We start from the raw sequence: 9359 nt of genomic DNA on the forward strand, positions 1-9359 counted from the left end.
TGGACAGAGTGTTGTTGGTGGGAAGATTAGTTCGGGTCCGTGTACTAGAACCAGGAGTCGGAGCCAGGACCAGGGAACCTCCAGATTCATCATGGAGAACTTGGAGAAAATTAATAGGAGTATTATTCAGAAAAATACTGAATTGATGCACTCTCTTAGCTGAGTGTGTGGTCCTATTTTTTTGGTTTAGCTTTTTTGTTTATTTTTTTGTTGTCAATCTGTGTGGGGTTTATCCCCTGTTCTACTTATTTTTTTGGTCTAGTTGTTTGTTGGCCTTGATCTGTAATACTTTGGGTTTTAGGTCCCTATAAAACCTGTTTATCTTTATCAAAAAAAAAATGTATTTCTTTTGTAAAGTTCACAAATTGCCTTATGGATGTTTATTTAAACTAGGTGGCATGATAAATATAAAGGAAGACATAAATATTATAAATGATATAACTATGAAACCAATCAGCTTGGCTTGTTGCAAGTTCTCTCATTGTTTTGATATTATAAGTAACGTATAGTCATTGAGTGTAACAAATTACAATGTGGAAGTTTGAAACTGAGCTTGTGATACTTACAAAAGCCCTCTTAACCTAAATAAGTGTCTTATAAATGGAATCTCTACTTGCAAGAATAAAATGCCACCTTGAAAGTAGAATCTAACAGGTAGTATAAGTATTGCTCCTTGCTATCAATGCTTAGAAAAAATAAATTATAAAAGGTCAAAGCATATGTATGACAAAAAAAACAAAGAAATGCTTACAAATACATGACAGAATTGCAAAGAAAATTTCAGACCAAAAATCCCAAGATAATATCTTGAAAATTTTGTTCAACAGAGAACTAAAATAAATACCACAAAGAAACAAGAAGCATGAGAGATGAAGAAGGAGAAAATAAAGTGAAAGGAGAAAGTTTAATGCCACCCACAAAATCACTTTTATATATAGTGTAAATAATGGAATGGTATGCAAATACAATTTAGGGTTTTCAATAAAGGCAACCTAACCTTTCTTGAAGAGATTTTTTATTCCAAATTTTACGAGAATTGGTAGATGCCAATTTTATTAACACCACATCTTCTCTATAGTTTTTGTCCCTTGTGCATCTAGTTTGAAATCAATTTGCATCATCTACAATGTCTACTTGCATCCCCTACAATTTGAACTATTGTATCAAAAAATATTCCAAGGAGAAGAGGTTGAATTTCAAAGAACAATGGCAAGCTTTGCAATAAATATGCCATATAATACCAAGTGACTTCCATTTATTTAATTGTAAAAAGAAAGAGTGGCAATTCAATCTTCAAAACAATATAAATTCGCTAACATTTGTTAAGACCTCGCATCTTCCTTTAGCAATGATATGCAAAATCAAAGTCAATTTTTGTATAACCGACTTTGATGAAATTCAAAAATCAATCTTCTTTATAAGCATCCACACTCTAATACCATAGTTACACAAGTTCACACACTAAACATAAAAAAAGATACAACCATTACATAGTCATGCCCATTGAATGTCCAACAATTTTGATTTTTTAATGCTTTTGTATATATAGACTGGTAGATAATATATAATTCTAACACAATTTATATTCCATAACAAATTTTAGGGGACCACTCTACATACTACATAGCCTTACTCTGCCCATTTTTGCATCCCATTAACCTTGAGAGTTTGATTGGAGTAACCCAATGTTTCATGTAAAGAAAACAAGAATAACTAAGAGACAATGTACAAATTTTCTTATAAATGGTCTTATCTTATGACAATGCTTCTATCATAAATAATAATTGAAACCAAATCAATAATTTATAGCCTATTATGGTTTGTACCCATGAAGATGAATAATTTAGGATTTAACTATTCATAGCAAAGGCTTTATAGATTAATTCCTTAAAGTCATTGTAAAAGGAGGACTGCTATTTACAACAAGCTTCTTTATTGTGGTCTTAAAATAGAACCATGGAGAAAGGTATTACTATGAATATTTGAATCAAAAAATTGTAAAATGTTAGTTTAGTTCATGTTTGTGTGCATAATTATATTGATTACTTCCTATTTTTTGACTTGATTTGAAAAATACTTGAAACTTTGGAGGTTATATTGCTCCCTAAAACTTATTATGCTAGGCAAAGGTATGCTGCAGAGAAGAACTTACAATATAAACAAAATATAATGGATTCAAAAACTATAAATAAATACTTGGAGAAAGGGAGAGCTTAATTACAATATTATTAAATGACTTGTACAGAAAAAAAGAAATTTGCAAAAGCATAATATGTTCGATACATAGAACTATGTCACTATACCAAACTGCTAAATAAGAGGACACTAGTTTTAGTAGGCAAATTAAAGAAGAAATTCAATCATTAAAGCCATAGTCTTAGTTTCCATGTTTGACATGTAAAAACATAATATATTAGATATACAACTATGTCATTGTACTAAACTATTGATAAGAAGACACTAGGTTTTAGTATGCAGACTAAAAAGAAAGTTCAATCGCTAGAGTGATGAAGATTTCTTAGTTGTCATATTTGACAAATAATGCATAGATTCACCAATTTAGATAACAAATCTCACATAGTATAATAAGAGCAGCCACACAATGTCATCTTTTCTCTAACCACTTCAATCATGATAGTCCACTTGTAAAAATTACTAGTTATATAATGACTGGAGAATTGGGCGGCAACTACTAGTTTTTTTTCTATGATCCTCACACCATGGTGCCCTTCATATTTTTTATTGAAACCACACATAATGTCGATGGTTTCGAGCACACTAGGTTCAGCCACATACAACTGCCAAAGGCAATTAATAAGGTAAGCACTTCAGAAGGTAACATGAGATCCTACAATAATACATATCACAAAATAAAAGTATCAATAAACTGAATCAAGGACCAACCCGGTGGAACTCGCGCTTGAATGCAACATCTTTCTCCATGTATTTTTCGTACTATTCCAATGTAGTTGCTCCATACACCTCTGTTGGCCTTGAGCAAGCATTGGTTTAAATAAATTAGCAACATCCATTGAACCCTCAATACGTCTTGAAAAATAAATTCCATTGTCAATTTGAGACAAAATTACAATGACAGCTATTCAAATTTAATTAAAAATAAAAAGAAGACAACGTTAAAATAATCACTTACAAGCACCAAGAACCAAATATACCTCATCAATAAACAAATTCATTTTTTCTTGAGATTTGTCCACCTCCTTCGAGACAGATTTTAGTTGCTCTTCAAACTTAGCGACTAGGGAGTTTTTTAGAAAGATAAAGGGTTTGAGGAAAAAATTTAGATTTCTTTTTGTGTTTTAAAGCATGGATAGAAAAGCTTTGTCTTTCGTTGGTGGAAGAAACAAAGGATTTTAACTATAGGCAAAAAGAAAACAAAGGCTTTTGATTGCTATGGATTTCAAAAAAATCGAAGGATTGTGCATGTTTTGGTCAATATGTAAAGAACGAAGGATTTTGCTTGTTTTTGTAGATAAAGAAGCATTTTCCTTGTTTTAGTTCTCAAAAAGAAGGATTTTGTTTCTTTTTGTTGTTTTGGAGAGTAAGTTCATGTTTGTGAGCAAGAATGAGACTATCCAACAATAAGTAGCAATTTGAACCGTTATAGAGATTTGAAAATATTGAGTTTGAAAAAATGGCTTTGAGATCTTGTGTTGCTTTTGATAAGAAAATGGAGGAATTTTACTATTTTTTTTTTGCTGATTTTTTGGAAGAAACCAAAGGATTTTGAAGATTTTGTCTTGCTCTCAGCAAGGAAAAGAAGGCTTTTGTGGATTTTGTGTCGCCGCTGGGAAAAGGAAAGTTTTTTTGAAATGGAATGTAATCTTCTGAGGAGAAAACCTAAAAAATTTGAGCAACAATGCAGAAATTTTAGAGGATTTAGTCCTTGATAAGAAAAAGCTAAAAACAATTAACACTTTTGGCAAGAACAAAGGTTCCAAAGGATTGTATAGATTTTTGACAAAATATTAGGGTTTTTTAAACATACCTCTTCCATACTGAAATAAAGGTATCTATGGTTCTATTGGTTGTGTTTGCAGAAGACCACAAACCCTAAAAATGCTAAACAACCAAATCCTTAACACGTCCAAATAGACAAGCTACAAAAGGGACAACAATTTAAGAACACAAAATGCAAATTTACATATGTATAGTAAGCTAATAGAAATTAAAATTAAGAATTCACAAGACTCGTACCAACAGTGCCCGAGATCATTGAAAATGAACCGAAGCAACGATGGACAAAAATTAACTATGCATTGAATGATAACAGAGTACCTAATAAATGCAATGAATATAGTACAGTAGATTGATTATTTTTTCTAAATCTAAATAGATAAAAATCAATTACATCACTTCAAGAGCCAATAAAATAGCACATAAATAATAATATTTGAATTATATAAAATATGTTTTTAAATTCAAATTATAGAAATGTTAAAAAAAAAATTAAATCATTTAATATGATTGCTCACTTTAAAAAACATATTATATTCTGAGTGAATGCATTTGTAACTTGCCGATCGACAAGAACTAATAATATTTCATGTAGTCTTACCTTGTATGATGATATATCACACCTTGACGATAGTTCGTATGTTTCTATTGTATCCTTCATTGATAGTGCATTACCTTGTCCTATATCATGATATATGAACCTTAGTGAAACTATTGCATCATATTATAATGGTAACATTATTTTTTATTATTCTTATTCTTGATTGGTATTATATTTACATTTGTTTGAAGCATCTTATTTTTCCTATCCTTCCTATATGAATTTTGTCCATATAACCTTTTTCTAGTCCTTGTTATGAAAATAGCATAAATTTTGCACTTTAACCTTGAAGGGTGTGCTTTCCGACTCTTCAACAACTAAAATCAACCGTAAACTTTTGTACTATACTGGAACTCTTTGGAAATCAGACATCGTCAATCTTTGCGTATCTTAAGGAAAGAAGATTGCACGGCCAAAAACTTCTCGAAACGTTGCAATGGACAAATATGAGGAATTAAATCGGTGCCCGTACTGGGAAGGCAAAATTTTATTAGTCCTCGAAAAACTTTTTTACCTTGTGAACTCTCAACGTTGTGTTGTCACCCAAATTCCAACTCTACTTAACTGGCTTTTACCCCATTTTCTATTTATGTGCCGTTTAGTTTTTACCCCGGTAGAATCCGCAAATTGGATTGAAAACCGCTGCTTTGATTCCAATGTGAATTAGCGGTTAGAAATCTGTTTATTGGAGCTCCAAAAACTAGTAATAATGATCGGACGGTGTTACTCCACCACTCGCAATGGGTGCCCCACTTTTCTCTCTCCCCGTCCATCGGTCCTCAAGTTGGAAACTCTATAAAATGCTCTGATTCAGCCATATTTGCATCCACATGTACTTCTCGGCTTGAACTTACAAGTTGCATTTTCCTTCCTGCAATGGAGAGTCGTAGTGGGAGTTGTGGTGGCGGAGGAGGGTGGTGGCTATATGCCATTCCACTGTTCGCGAAGGATGGATGTGGCTACATACTACACAACACGGATGACATGTTTTCTGCATGGCCGCTGTACTTCGCAATTATTCTCGTGGCTGTGTTAGGTCCCGGAGACAACTGAGAGGGGGGTGAATCAGTTGTCTAATAAATTCAAACCAAAAACAACTTAACTAACTTAATGCTTAATACCGGTAAACCAGATCAATATGTCGGTAGACAGTTTTAATAGTTAATTTCTATATCGGTAAGGATTAGTGCATGAAACATAAACACAAAGTCATCCACAACACATAACACCAGTATTTGTACGTGGAAACCCTATAAGGGAAAAAACCACGGTGGGAAACCTTACCCACAATCAAATGATACTACTGCAGATAGTAAGTGTACATAAATGGGGTCTGCACATGCAGAAAGGCCAAGCGCCTAGAGTTCACTGCTCAATCACAAAATGAGAGTCACACTGACTACAGTTGGATGGTTAAATCCAATAAGAATGTACTGCACAAAATAGCATCTTCATATGCTAGATTCAGTACTGGTGTAGTTCTGATTGTCTTCACAAAAACCCTCCTTCAATCTTCAAATGATGTCTGCGTGTATAGCTCTTCTTATTCTCGCATATACCTTCACACAATCCTTTTTTCGCATTCCACATCTGATCTTACAAATAAGATCTTACATTTATACCATAACCTAAGACCAATTTTAGTAGGTCAGCTCTACAAGATATTACAATAAAAATATTTTACAAACAATACTATATCCGATGCAATAACCGATTGAACATGTCGGCTTAATGCATTTACAACAATAATTAATCATCTCCATAGCGTGCCATGCTGATCTGGAAAAGATAAACCTGCCGGTGTAACCCTGGACCTATTTGTCGATAACAGCAAATATGCAAATATGAATATACCAATAAACAAAACTCCAGGACAAGATGTCCAAACGATGTATTCAACATTACCAAGTATTTTCCATATCATTCCAAGTGCCCGTGATCATTATATCTTGTCAGTATACCAGATACCGGTGACTGTGCATGAATCACTTGCTTGCCGGTGAGTGGATGTTGCTGATTCTCCAAAGTGCGAAAGTTGATAGGTGTTTAGTAGGTGTTGACATCAATGACAAAACCATACCAAAATACCAACAGGCTGCCTGTGCCGTCATGGTTGCATGGTTGAGCCCGGAAGGAAGTGCATGGGCAGCGAGGAAGAATAGCAGCGCCGCCATTCCTGGCCCAAAGGCTTTCCCATCATCGGAAGCCTCATTGATATGAGCCGTGGTCTTGCCCATCGAAGGCTCGCTCAGTTGGCTAGTATTCATGGTGCAAAGAAGTTGATGGCCTTTAGCTTAGGTTCAACTCCGGCAGTTATAACATCTGATCCTGAGGTGGCTCGCGAGTTGCTCAGCTCCATTAATTTCTCAGATAGGCCGCTCAAGCAATCCGCTCAGCAGCTCATGTTCGGGCGCGCTATTGGCTTTGCACCCAAAGGTGAATACTGGAGAATGCTCCACCGGATTTCCGCCGCCCATCTCTTCGCCCAACGCAGGATCGCCGCCCACGAACCAGGGCGACAAGCAGACTCGCTTGTCATGGTGAAGAATATATACGAGGAGTATGTTTCGAGCGCCGTTGTGCGGCTGCACCGCCATTTGCAAGCGGCGGCGCTGAACAATATCATGGGGAGCGTGTTCGGTCGGAGGTTTGATATCTGTGGTGATAGCGAGGAAGTGAGGAGTCTGAGAGAGATGGTGGAGGAGGGATTCGAGCTTCTTGGGGCGGTTAGCTGGGCCGATCATCTTCCCTGGCTGAGGTTCCTGGATCCCCTGCGCATCCACTCGCGTTGCGCCAGCCTCGTGCCACGTGTGAGAGGCTTTGTGAGGAATATCATTCAGCAGCACCGACTCAAAGATAAGGCTAAGGACACCGCCGACTCTGATTTTGTCGATGTTCTGTTGTCTCTTAATGGAGAAGACAAGCTGGACGATGAAGACATGATCTCTGTTCTCTGGGTATGATAAAGATTGCATCTTGTTGTATCTTGTGGATTGCATCTTATATCTTGTTGTTTTTTCATCTCTGGATATGATAAAGACTGCATCTTGTATCTTGTTGTTTCTTCTTGTGTGTTTTCATTGTTCTTGACTTTGTGGAGAATTCGTGGTCACTGATGATTGCTGGGTGCATGCAGCAAAAGATATTTCGTGGGACAGACACGACGGCACTACTGACAGAGTGGACCATGGCGGAGATGGTGAGGAACCCGGAAGCTCAGAGGAAGGTTCAGGAAGAACTGGAAGTCGTGGTGGGAAAGAGTAGAAGCGTGAGAGACTCGGACATCTGTAAACTTCCTTATCTGCAGGCGGTGGTGAAGGAGATTCTGCGAATGCACCCACCTGGTCCACTCCTATCATGGGCCCGACTCTCCACTCGGAACACCACTGTTGGTGATGGGAAGTTCTATGTGCCGGAGGGCACAACCACCATGGTAAATATGTGGTCGATTACACATGACCCGCTCATTTGGGATTCCCCGGACCAGTTTCGACCAGAGAGATTCCTTGAATCCGAGGGCGGTGAGAATGTGGATGTCAGAGGAAACGACTTGAGGCTTGCTCCCTTTGGGGCGGGTCGTCGGGTCTGCCCTGGAAAAGCTCTGGGTCTTTCTACTGTTCATCTTTGGGTGGCCAAACTGCTGCACCATTTCCACTGGGTTGCACACCAGCTGCATCCAATCGATTTGTCTGAGGTTCTTAAGCTGTCCTGCGAGATGGTGCACCCGCTTCATGATGTTCCTGTTGTGAGGGTCGATCTGAAAGTAGTCTGAGAAATGAATGCCCGTTGCTTGTTGATTATCCTGCTTGTTTTGGTTGCATGTAGGCTAAATATGGCATCTTGCGGTTATATGTAATACTCTGTTTACCGTAACAGTGCAATGGTTGTGTGAATTTCTGAGGACGGCGAATATGTGGTGGACGCACATTTTGTCGCGTCTTGCGGTTATATGTAATACTCTGTTTACCGTAACAGTGCAATGGTTGTGTGAATTTCTGAGGACAGTGAATATGTGGTGGACGCACATTTTGTCGCTTCAAAATCTTTGTGCCGCTGTTCCGGCTCTCAAAGATTCAATTTTGTAAACATTGCTCTGCTGTTTTCTCGGCTTCAACAGTGATCACAAGAAAATTTGAAAATATTATTATATATTTTCTTAGTTTTTCTATATGTTAGTAAATGGCATTTTTGAAGGTCTTCGGGGTATTTTTAGCTCTTGAAAGTGGCGAAAGAACATGCCGAGGCATGATTTCGCCTATAACTCTTGGAGACCTTTCCAACGAGTTAAACGGCTCGTAATTTCGAGTCCTATGCAGAAAGTTATGCCTAGTTAAAGTTAGGACAAATTTTATATAGTTTTTTGAAAAATTAAATAGTTTTAGATTTTATTATGTAAATAAACTTGATATGACTGTTGGTTTTTTGATTCTCAAGGAGTTGTTGGTGACCCTTGGAATCCCTTGGACTACAATATGTTGGATTTTCGAATTGAATACAATACTTTTTGGCTTGCTTCAATTCTGTATTATCTTGTTCATCCACAACACTACAGTTCTCACTTAGGTGTTGTCGTCCGAATCCATAATTCAAATCAAACAGCCAGAACAATTTTTTGACTGATTATTAGGAATGTATGGGAGTTCAGTTCTTAATGTCCACAACTGTCCTATATAGGGAGAGTCTACTTTATTAATAATATGTGCCATCCTCCTATGTATGAGTGGGAGTTCTTAATGTCTTAGCGAGTTGTATGTTCTGGGAGTTCTTAATGTCTTAGCGAGTT

At 36.9% G+C, this 9359-nt stretch overlaps 1 pseudogene; it reads left to right on the plus strand.

Annotated features, from left to right (window-relative positions):
• Positions 1 to 6568: 6568 nt before the first annotated feature.
• LOC131028760 (cytochrome P450 78A4-like) lies at positions 6569 to 8690 on the plus strand (annotated as a pseudogene).
• The last annotated feature ends 669 nt before the right edge of the window (positions 8691 to 9359 follow it).

This window comes from Cryptomeria japonica, chromosome 1, assembly GCF_030272615.1.
Source record: "Cryptomeria japonica chromosome 1, Sugi_1.0, whole genome shotgun sequence".
Lineage (NCBI taxonomy): Eukaryota > Viridiplantae > Streptophyta > Pinopsida > Cupressales > Cupressaceae > Cryptomeria > Cryptomeria japonica.